At 48.8% G+C, this 12,441-nt stretch overlaps 1 protein-coding gene across 1 annotated transcript in view; it reads right to left on the bottom strand.

Annotated features, from left to right (window-relative positions):
* TGM4 (transglutaminase 4) overlaps positions 1-12,441 on the bottom strand; it is a 99,412-nt gene that overhangs the window by 68,446 nt on the left and 18,525 nt on the right. The gene's annotated exons all lie outside the window — the stretch shown is intronic.

Raw genomic sequence — 12,441 nt, 5'->3', positions numbered from 1 at the left:
CCACGCAGAGTTTACAAAAAATCTCCACACCTGACTAAAGGTGTGGAGGGCAAATCTGCCTCCCAGAGCTTCCAGCAAGACAGAACCAATTAACACTGATAAGCTGGACAAACATAGAAAGCACAGAATGGATAAGTCCACAATCTATGGACAGAAAAGGGCAAGCAAAAACTTAGCTTAGCTGAACTGGTCAGGATAATAGGGAACTCCAAAGAGATGTGAATCCAACCAGGAACCATTTACAAGTGGCACTGGCTGAAGATAGAGCCAGACTTAAATAACCGAGCAGAAGAGACGATAAGTGGAGGCAGCTGATGACAGCTAACTCCAAGGAGCAGCCATACCACTAGAAACCACAAGAGGGAGCCCAAGAGCAGAACTCACAAAAGTGCCACTTACAACCACCGGAGGGAGCCCAAGAGCGGAATTCACAACATTACCCCCCCCTTGAGGAGGGGTCACCGAACCCTCACCAGGGCCCCCAGGCCGATCAGGACGAGCCAAGTGAAAAACACGAACCAAATCGGTGGCATGGACATCGGAGGCAACAACCCAAGAATTATCCTCCTGGCCATAACCCTTCCACTTGACAAGATACTGAAGCCTCCGCCTCGAAAAACGAGAATCCAAAATCTTCTCAACCTCATATTCCAACTCACCCTCAGCCAACACCGGGGCAGGAGGGTCAACCGAGGGAACAACGGGCACCACATATCTCCACAACAAAGATCTATGGAAAACATTATGAATGGCAAAAGAGGCAGGAAGAGACAAACGAAAAGACACCGGATTAATAATTTCAGAAATTTTATAAGGACCAATAAACCGAGGCTTAAACTTAGGAGAAGAAACTTTCATAGGAACATGACGAGAAGACAACCAAACCAAATCCCCCACACGAAGCCGGGGACCAACACACCGACGGCGGTTGGCAAAACGTTGAGCCCTTTCCTGAGACAACGTCAAATTGTCCACCACATGAGTCCAAATCTGCTGCAGCCTGTCCACCACAGAATCAACACCAGGACAATCAGAAGGCTCAACCTGCCCAGAAGAAAAACGAGGATGAAAACCAAAATTACAAAAGAAAGGTGAAACCAAAGTAGCCGAACTAGCCCGATTATTAAAGGCAAACTCGGCCAACGGCAAGAAAGACACCCAATCATCCTGATCAGCAGACACAAAGCATCTCAAATAGGTCTCCAAGGTCTGATTAGTTCGCTCAGTTTGGCCATTAGTCTTAGGATGAAACGCCGAAGAAAAAGACAAATCAATGCCCATCCTAGCACAAAAGGCCCGCCAAAATCTAGAGACAAACTGAGAACCTCTGTCAGACACAATATTCTCTGGAATGCCATGCAAATGAACCACATGCTGAAAAAATAATGGAACCAGATCTGAGGAGGAAGGCAACTTAGGCAAAGGTACCAGATGGACCATTGTAGAGAACCGGTCACAAACAACCCAGATAACAGACATCTTCTGGGAAACAGGAAGATCCAAAATAAAATCCATGGAAATATGCGTCCAGGGCCTCTCAGGGACCGGCAAAGGCAAAAGCAACCCACTAGCGCGGGAACAGCAAGGCTTGGCCCAGGCGCAAATCCCACAGGACTGCACAAAAGCACGCACATCGCGCAACAAGGAAGGCCACCAAAAGGACCTAGCAACCAAATCTCTGGTACCAAAAATCCCAGGATGCCCAGCCAACACTGAACAATGAACCTCAGAAATTACCTTACTTGTCCATCTATCAGGAACAAACAGCTTCCCCACTGGACAGCGGTCAGGCCTATCAGCCTGAAATTCCTGAAGCACGCGCCGCAAATCAGGGGAGATAGCAGAAAGAATCACCCCCTCCTTAAGAATGCCAACCGGCTCAAGGACTCCAGGAGAATCAGGCGAAAAACTCCTAGAGAGGGCATCAGCCTTAACATTCTTAGATCCCGGAAGATACGAGACCACAAAATCAAAACGGGAGAAAAACAGGGACCATCGAGCCTGTCTAGGATTCAGCCGCTTGGCCGACTCGAGGTAAATCAGATTCTTATGATCGGTCAGGACCACAACACGGTGTTTAGCTCCCTCAAGCCAATGTCGCCACCAGTGGCGTAACTACAAAGTGAGGGGCCCCGATGCGAACTTTCAAATGGGGCCCCCCCGCGCCAAAATATTTCCCACCGAAATTCACATTTTCCCTATTCATTTCGCACACTATAGTCGTGTTGCAATGTTGTGTAGTCTGACCTAATACTGCCCTGTACTCGCTGAGAAAAATGATTTTATAACTAACATGTCCCTATAGTAATATGTCCTCCCTCGCTCTAATTCCAAGCGCACTCCCGGCGTTTGAACTCTGTGTGCTGTTTCTTCCTGGTATGACGCTGCAGTGCGTCATTTCCAGACCTGTGCAGTGTGGGGGTGTATTGGGTGTACTGGTTGGCTCTGGAGCATACGCACTGCACATTCTGACACTGGCAAGTACACGCAATACTCCCCCACAGTGCACATGCTGGGCTCTGCCCACAGCCGTGTACAGCCCGTACACACACGGCTTCGCTCCGAGAACCCGTACACACACGGCTCCGCTCCGTACACCTTGTACACACACGGCTCCGCTCCGTACACCTTGTACACACAAGGCTCCGCTCCGTACACCTTGTACACACGCGGCTCCGATCCCTACACCTTGTACACATGCGGCTGCGCTCTTTACACCTTGTACACACGCGGCTCTGCTCTGTACACCTTGTACACACGTGGCTCTGCTCCATACACCTCGTACACACGCGGCTCCGATCCCTACACCTTGTACACATGCGGCTGCGCTCTTTACACCTTGTACACACGCGGCTCTGCACCGTACACCTTGTACACACGCGGCTCCACTCCTTACACCTTGTACACACGCGGCTCCGATCCCTACACCTTGAACACACGGCTTCGCTCCGAGAACTCCGTACACCTTGTACACACGCGGCTCCGCTCCCTACACCTTGTACACACGTGGCTCCGCTCCCTACACCTTGTACACACGCGGCTCCGCTCCCTACACCTTGTACACATGCGGCTGCGCTCTTTACACCTTGTACACACGCGGCTCTGCACCGTACACCTTGTACACACGCGGCTCCACTCCTTACACCTTGTACACACGCGGCTCCGATCCCTACACCTTGAACACACGGCTTCGCTCCGAGAACTCCGTACACCTTGTACACACGCGGCTCCGCTCCCTACACCTTGTACACACGTGGCTCCGCTCCCTACACCTTGTACACACGCGGCTCCGCTCCCTACACCTTGTACACATGCGGCTGCGCTCTTTACACCTTGTACACACGCGGCTCTGCACCGTACACCTTGTACACACGTGGCTCCGCTCCGTACACCTTGTACACACACGGCTCCGCTCCGTACACCTTGTACACACGCGGCTCCGATCCCTACACCTTGTACACATGCGGCTGCGCTCTTTACACCTTGTACACACGCGGCTCTGCTCCGTACACCTTGTACACACGCGGCTCCACTCCTTACACCTTGTACACACGTGGCTCTGCTCCGTACACCTCGTACACACGCGGCTCCGATCCCTACACCTTGTACACATGCGGCTGCGCTCTCTACACCTTGTACACACGCGGCTCTGCACCGTACACCTTGTACACACGCGGCTCCACTCCTTACACCTTGTACACACGCGGCTCCGATCCCTACACCTTGAACACACGGCTTCGCTCCGAGAACTCCGTACACCTTGTACACACGTGGCTCCGCTCCCTACACCTTGTACACACGCGGCTCCGCTCCCTACACCTTGTACACATGCGGCTGCGCTCTTTACACCTTGTACACACGCGGCTCTGCACCGTACACCTTGTACACATGCGGCTCCACTCCTTACACCTTGTACACACGCGGCTCCGCTCCATACACCTCTTACACACGCGGCTCCGCTCCATACACCTCTTACACACGCGGCTCCGCTCCATACACCCCATACATACACGAATCCGCTCACCTCTTTCACCCACGGCTCAGCTTTGTACACACCTGACTCCGCTCCGTACACCTTGCTCCACTACACACATACACGGCTCCGCTCTGTACACCTTGTACACACACGGCTCTGTTACATAAACATCCCCTCATTCAGCACCATGACAATCAAGCACAGCAGAGTCCTGCATAGTGCATACACTGAGGCCACTGATCATGTGACCCCTGACTCCTCCCCTCCTGTGACCTCATCACAGGTCCTGTGCGCATAGAACAGGTAGGTGTGTGTGTGTGTGTGTGTGTGTGTGTGTGTGTGTGTGTGTCAGGTGTAAGCAGCACATCACTCACCAGCTAATGCCTGCCATCTCTCCAGCTTCAGTCAGTGACACGCACAGCCCTTCTGCTAGGTCACATGTCCTTCACGGACACGCCCACTCGCCGCACACTGCTGAAAGTCTGGGGAAGCTGTGGGCGTGGCCAGCAGGATGCGTGCGTGACTTGTCTCCTTCCCCTGCTACTTGTTTGCTGGACTGGGCGGGCCCTGAAAACACTGTGGGCCCCGTCGCAGTCGCGACCCCTGCGACCGCAGTTGTTACGCCCCTGGTCGCCACTCCTCAAACGCCCACTTCATAGCCAACAACTCCCGATTGCCGACATCATAATTGCGTTCCGCAGGCGAAAACTTTCTGGAAAAAAAAGCACACGGTTTCATCAAAGAACCATCAGACTCCCTCTGAGACAAAACGGCCCCTGCCCCAATCTCAGAAGCGTCGCCCTCAACCTGAAAAGGAAGGAAACATCCGGTTGACGCAACACAGGGGCAGAAGTAAATCGGCGTTTAAGCTCCTGAAAGGCCTCAACAGCCTCAGAGGACCAATTCGTCACATCAGCGCCTTTCTTTGTCAAATCAGTAAGGGGCTTAACCACACTGGAAAAGTTGGCAATGAAACGGCGATAGAAATTAGCAAAGCCCAAAAATTTTTGAAGACCCTTCACAGATGTGGGTTGGATCCAGTCATGAATAGCTTGGACCTTAACAGGATCCATTTCTATAGACGAGGGAGAAAAAATAAAACCCAAAAAAGAGACCTTCTGAACTCCGAATAGGCACTTAGACCCCTTCACAAATAAAGCATTAACACGAAGGATCTGGAACACCATCCTGACCTGCTTCACATGAGACTCCCAATCATCGGAAAAAATCAAAATATCATCCAAATATACGACCATGAATTTATCAAGATAATTGCGGAAAATATCATGCATGAAAGACTGGAACACAGATGGAGCATTAGAGAGCCCGAATGGCATCACAAGGTATTCAAAATGGCCTTCGGGCGTATTAAATGCAGTTTTCCATTCGTCACCCTGTTTAATACGAACAAGATTATATGCCCCTCGGAGGTCAATCTTAGTAAACCAACTAGCCCCCTTAATCTGAGCAAACAAATCAGTAAGCAAAGGCAAGGGGTATTGGAAATTGACCGTGATCTTATTAAGAAGACGATAATCAATACAGGGTCTCAAGGAGCCATCCTTCTTAGCAACAAAAAAGAAACCCGCTCCCAATGGTGACGAAGAGGGCCGAATATGCCCTTTCTCCAAAGATTCCTTAACATAGCTCCGCATGGCAGCATGCTCTGGCACAGACAGATTGAAAAGTCGGCCCTTAGGGAACTTACAACCAGGAATCAAGTTAATAGCACAATTACAGTCCCTGTGCGGAGGAAGGGAACTGGACTTGGGCTCATCAAATACATCCTGGAAATCCGACAAAAACTCAGGGACCTCAGAAGAGGGGGAAGAGGAAATTGACATCAAAGGAACGTCACTATGTACTCCTCGACAACCCCAACTAGTCACTGACATAGTTTTCCAATCCAGCACCGGATTATGTTCCTGTAACCATGGAAATCCCAGTACAACAACATCATGCAGGTTATGCAACACCAGAAAACGGCAATCTTCCTGATGTGCAGGAGCCAAGTACATAGTCATCTGTGTCCAGTACTGAGGTTTATCCTTGGCCAAGGGTGTAGCATCAATGCCCCTCAAAGGAATAGGGCTCTGCAAAGGCTGCAAGGAAAAACCACAGCGCCTGGCGAATTCTAAGTCCATTAAGTTCAGGGCAGCGCCTGAATCCACAAATGCCATGACAGAAAAGGACGACAATGAGCAAATCAGGGTCACAGATAAGAGAAATTTAGGCTGTATAGTACTAATGGTAACAGACCTAGCGACTCTCTTAGTACGCTTAGGGCAATCAGAGATAACATGAGCCGAATCACCACAGTAAAAACACAGCCTATTCTGACGTCTGAATTCCTGCCGTTCTATTCTAGTCAAAATCCTATCACATTGCATAGGTTCAGGACTTTGCTCAGAGGATACTGCCATATGGTGCACAGCTTTGCGCTCGCGCAGACGCCAATCAATCTGAATGGCTAGAGACATAGATTCGCTCAAACCGGCAAGCGTAGGAAAGCCCACCATAACATCTTTAAGGGTTTCAGAAAGACCTTTTCTGAAAATAGCAGCCAGAGCCTCTTCATTCCATTTAGTGAGCACAGACCATTTTCTAAATTTCTGGCAGTATAACTCTGCAGCTTCCTGACCTTGACACAAGGCCAACAGGGTTTTTTCCGCATGATCCACAGAATTAGGTTCGTCATACAATAATCCGAGCGCTTGAAAAAATGCATCTACATTCAATAATGCCGGATCCCCTGTTTCAAGAGAAAAAGCCCAGTCTTGAGGGTCACCACGCAGCAAGGATATGATGATTTTTACTTGCTGAATGGGATCACCAGAAGAACGGGGTTTCAAAGCAAAAAACAATTTGCAGTTATTTTTAAAGTTCAAAAACTTGGATCTGTCCCCAAAAAACAAATCAGGAGTAGGAATTCTGGGCTCTAAAGCCGGAGTCTGGACAACATAGTCCTGGATACTCTGTACTCTTGCAGCAAGTTGATCCACACGAGAAAACAAACCCTGAACATCCATGCCAAAGTATATATCCTGAACCACCCAGATATCTAGAGGAAAAGAGAAAAAAAAAAGACAAACTAGAGCACAGAAAAAAAAATGGTTCAGAACTTTCTTTTCCTTCTTTTGAGATGCATTTAATTCATTTTTGGCCACTTGTATTGTTATGATACGGTGGTCTAGGAGCAACATGGAACGAGCTCTAAAGGAAATGGTAACTGTACTGACCTCAGTCCCTAAGCTCAACACAACACTAGAAGTAGCCGTGGAATGCTCCTAACTCTCCCTAGGCATCTCGTCACAGCCTAAGAGCTAACTACCCCTAAAGATAGAAGCAGGAAAGCTAGCTTGCCTCAGAGAAAATCCCCAAAGGATAGATTAGACCCCCACAAATAATGACTGTGAGTGGAGAGGGAAAAGACATACACAGAATGAAACCAGGATGAGCACAGGAGGCCAGTCTAACTAAATAGATAGGACAGGATGGAATACTGTGCGGTCAGTATAAAACACTACAAAAATCCATGCAGAGTTTACAAAAAATCTCCACACCTTACTAAAGGAGGGCAAATCTGCCTCCCAGAGCTTCCAGCAAGACAGAACCAATTAACACTGATAAGCTGGACAAACATAGAAAGCACAGAATGGAAAGTCCACAATCTATGGACAGAAAAGGGCAAGCAAAAACTTAGCTTAGCTGAACTGGTCAGGTTAACAGGGAACTCCAAAGAGATGTGAATCCAACCAGGAACCATTTACAAGTGGCACTGGCTGAAGATAGAGCCAGACTTAAATAGCCGAGCAGAAGAGACGATAAGTGGAGGCAGCTGATGACAGCTAACTCCAAGGAGCAGCCATACCACTAGTAACCACAAGAGGGAGCCCAAGATCAGAATTCACAAAAGTGCCACTTACAACCACTGGAGGGAGCCCAAGAGCGGAATTCACAAAAATAGACCTGGTCCATCCAGCTGTGGGAAGTGGGAACTGTCATGGTTAGGACATGGTTAATGTCCTGTTCTCTCAGGATTAATTTTGTTGGCCTCCATTTGGATCTGGGAGGGGTATTTATACTCACTCCAGACTAGGATTCCCTGTCAGCTATACATTCCTCTTGTCTGTGTGCCTGACTCCTGGAGTGTGTGCTCGGTTTCCAATTGTGTTTCTCTCCGTGCTTTACTCTGCTCTTTTGTTCTTTTGGATTTCTGACTTCTGGCTTCTCTTCTGACAATCCCGTCTCTCCCCTTTGGTACCTTGTGATCTCCTGGTTCTGATCTTAGCTTTTTTGACTACTCTCCTGTGTGTATCATCTCCTCTGCACCCCGGAGTATGGCTCCGCCCCCGACCATCTCCCACTCTGTCACATGGTTCAGGTCCTGTTTGTTACCTGGTTAGTAACCCGTCTCTTTGTTCAGCTCCCTTGCTGCTATGTGCAGCTCTCCCCCAGCAGTAATACCCAGGAGTCATGACAGGAATAGTGTCATAGTCATTCTCCCTACATTATAGTAAATATGGCAGAAAACTGAATTATGATCTCCTTTATTATTACTGTGGAAAAGAAAATGTCTAGCCATAATCAGTATCTGCAATAGCAGTTTCTTTTCCACTCTGTGAGGAACTTCAGCGGTACAATTCATGCAGTTTCAGCAAAGACGCAGTTCTAATTACTGAAATCATGACCTCCTTCTGAGAACATAAAGACATGTAATTTCCAAGGGGTCAGCTATGCAACACTACCTTTACCAACCTATGGAAGTCCCTAATGTACCTTCAATGATGTTAGGAAACAGGAAAACATGTTGGGAATTACTAAGTGGAGTATTATCTATGAGGAATATGGCCAAATTAGGTATATACTGTTTTCAGATAGGGGCATAACAGGGAAACCTTCTTTCAAACATCTTGACTGCTACCTCCAATTATATTATAAACTAGCTATTGAACTCGTTCTACGCCCGGGTGGCAAGCATTTATATTGGTATATGGTCTCCATCCTGGTATGTGCTGCTCCATCCTGCGTCCCCATCCTGTCATGAGCTGCTCCATCCTGCGTCCCCATCCTGTCATGTGCTGCACCCATCCTGCACCCATCCTGCACCCCCATTCTGACATGTGCTGCTCCCATTCTGCAACCCCATTCTGACATGTGCTGCTCCATCCTGCGTCCCCATCCTGTCATGTGCTGCACCCATCCTGCGCCCCCATCCTGCCATATGTTGCACCCATCTTGCGCCCCCATTCAGTCATGTGTTGCACCCATCCTGCGCCCCCATTCTGTCATGTGCTGCTCCCATCCTGCGCCCCCATTGTGACATGTGCTGCTCCCATCCTGCGCCCCCATTCTGACATGTGCTGCACCCATCCTGCACCTCCATTCTGACATGTTCTGCACCCATCCTGCGCCCCCATCCTGTCATGTGCTGCTCCCATCCTGTGCCCCTGTTCTGTCATGTGCTGCTCCCATCCTGCGCCCGTTCTGTCATGTGCTGCTTCCATCCTGCACCCCCGTTCTGTCATGTGCTGCCCTATTCTGTCATGTGCTGCTCCCATCCTGCGCCTCCGTTCTGTCATGTGCTGCTCCCATCCTGCGCCTCCGTTCTGTCATGTGCTGCTCCCATCCTGCGCCACCATTCTTTAATTTGCTTCTCCCATCCATATGCCCCATACGCTGCTCCATTATGGTTGATGGCCCCCATAAGATGCTCCATAGTATATGCCCCCGTACACTGCTCCATTATGGTTTATGGCCCTCATAAGATGCTCCATAGTGTATGCCCCCCGTACACTGCTCCATAAAGGTTTATGGCCCCCATAAGACCCTCCAGTGTGTATGCCCCGTACACTGCTCCATAAAGGTTTATGGCCCCCATAAGACGCTCCAGTGTGTATGCCCCCGTACACTGCTCCATAAAGGTTTATGGCGCCCATAAGACGCTCCAGTGTGTATGCCCCCGTACACTGCTCCATAAAGGATTATGGCCCCCATAAGTTGCTCCAGTGTGTATGCCCCGTACACTGCTCCATAAAGGTTTATGGCCCCCATAAGACGCTCCAGTGTGTATGCCCCCGTACACTGCTCCATAAAGGTTTATGGCCCCCATAAGATGCTCCAGTGTGTATGCCCCCGTACACTGCTCCATAAAGGTTTATGGCCCCCATAAGACGCTCCAGTGTGTATGCCCCTGTACACTGGTCCATAAAGGTTTATGGCCCCCATAAGACGCTCCAGTGTGTATGCCCCCATACACTGCTCCATAAAGGTTTATGGCCCCCATAAGACGCTCCAGTGTGTATGCCCCCGTACACTGCTCCATAAAGGTTTATGGCCCACATAAGACGCTCCAGTGTGTATGCCCCCGTACACTGCTTCATTATGGTTTATGGCCCCCATAAGATGCTCCATAATATATGCCCCCGTACACTGCTTCATTATGGTTTATGGCCCCCATAAGATGCTCCATAATATATGCCCCCGTACACTGCTCCATTATGGTTTATGGCCCCATAAGACGCTCCAGTGTGTATGCCCCCGTATGCTGCAGCGATATATATTAAAAAAAAAAACATACTCACCTATCGTCGCTGGGCGCCGAGTGCTGGGGGCCTGAGCAGGCGGGGACACCGGCGCGCTGTGGGGGTCAGGTGCCGGTATCGCCGCTAGCTCGGGCTCCCCAGCACTTGCTATATTCACTTGTCCCCCGTTCCAGCGCTGCGCGCCGCCATCTTCCGGCTCCTCTGGCTGTGACTGGTCAGTCAGAGGGCTGCGCCGGCGCGCATTAAGCGCGTCATCGCGCCCTTTGAACTGTGAACGTCACAGCAGAGGACCCGGGAGACCGAGCGGCACGCAGCGCTGGAACGGGGGACAGGTGAATATACTCACCCTCCTGGCGCGTCCACGGTCCCTGCCTCTCTGGTGGAGATCGCGGTGTGCGTTCAGTGTTTACGCATACCGCGATCTCCTGGGAGCGTCACTCTGTGGGGGCCAGACTGCGCCGGCGCTTGCGCTTGCGCAGTCTATAAAGGCTTCGGACAGAGTGACGCTCCCAGCGTTATATTATAGATACACAATATCATGAAGCAAAAAGGAAGAACTCTTTTGAAAAATATGTTTTACATACTGTAAGTGATATTAAAAGTTTTAGTTCTTTTGTTTGCTGTGATACTAAAGACACATGAAGGTTTTATATTGAGGATTCTGTGCCTTTGAAAAATCACATAAGATGTCACATTACAGAGATACCATAATCTAGAAACATTACTTCTAGGGAGAATATAATAGTATGCCAAGTGCCTTGAGGTTTATACTTCATTGTGTAATCTATGCGCTTTGATATTGGTTCATATTAACAACACTGCCCTATCTGAGACAACATCCTGAAATCACTGATGTTGGTTGGAATTAGAGATGAACGGAATACTTCCCGCAACCCCGATCCATGGTCCAGGTCAGTGGTTTCTGGCCATGCACAGGAGCTACACAAATTTAATGAACGTCCTTGATGCGGCATTTGATTTGCCCAGCTGGGGTGATGTCATCTGTGCACTGAGGTGACAGCACAGCAGCATAGCATATCGAAAAAGGAAACTGGTTTCCCGGAAGGTCAAGAAATTTGCACATCTCCTGTTCATGGCCAGAGAGCACTGACCTAGACCATGGACCAGTGTTGTGTGAGGCGATCCGCTCATCTTTTGTTGGAATGGCATATTCTTTAGAAAGTTGTCTGGTAAAAGAAAACTACTATTGCAGAAAAAAAGACATGGACCGCACATCCAAAACTCATACATTGATCTATTGCTAAGCAAAAATGTCCAAAACTGAAAACAAAATTATTAATTAACATATAAGTGGGTGTGAAACCCACTTACACGTCACAGCCATGAGGGATTTGCCTTGCAGCACATGTGCTGTGGGGCATCCGGGTCACTCCCATGCTGATGCGGTATCACTTTGGCACTGGTCAAGATTTTTAGTGTTTTCATGCCAGTTTTGGCTAGCTACCTCCAAAATGGTGTGGTGATGACCATCCATCGAATGCATCATGAGTTGTGGTGCATTTTACACCAGTCTCTGTATTTGTGAATCAGGCGACTCTGACTCCATCAAGCCATCTAATCAAGACTGGCGTTAACAAGGTCAGCATTGATGAATCAGGGTCCTCATGTTCAGTTTTGTAAAAATGTTTTGTAAGATGTACGGTCCAATATTTTTTCTACAGTTATAACAGAGACCTAGGTACTTCCCATGGGAGTATCTCTATGACATTATTATTATTATTATTATTATTATTATTATTATTATTATTATTATAGCGACATTTATTCCATGGCGCTTTACATGTTGGGAGGGGTATACATAATAAAAAACAAGTACAGTAATCTTAAACAATAGAAGCAATGAATGGTACAGAAGGAGAGAGGACCCTGCCCACGAGGGCTCACAATCTACAAGGAACG

The sequence above is a fragment of the Ranitomeya imitator genome, chromosome 6, assembly GCF_032444005.1.
Source record: "Ranitomeya imitator isolate aRanImi1 chromosome 6, aRanImi1.pri, whole genome shotgun sequence".
In the NCBI taxonomy this organism is placed as follows: Eukaryota; Metazoa; Chordata; class Amphibia; order Anura; family Dendrobatidae; genus Ranitomeya; species Ranitomeya imitator.
The sequence above is the reverse complement of the archived record's forward strand: the minus strand, read 5'-3'. Positions and strand labels throughout refer to the sequence as shown.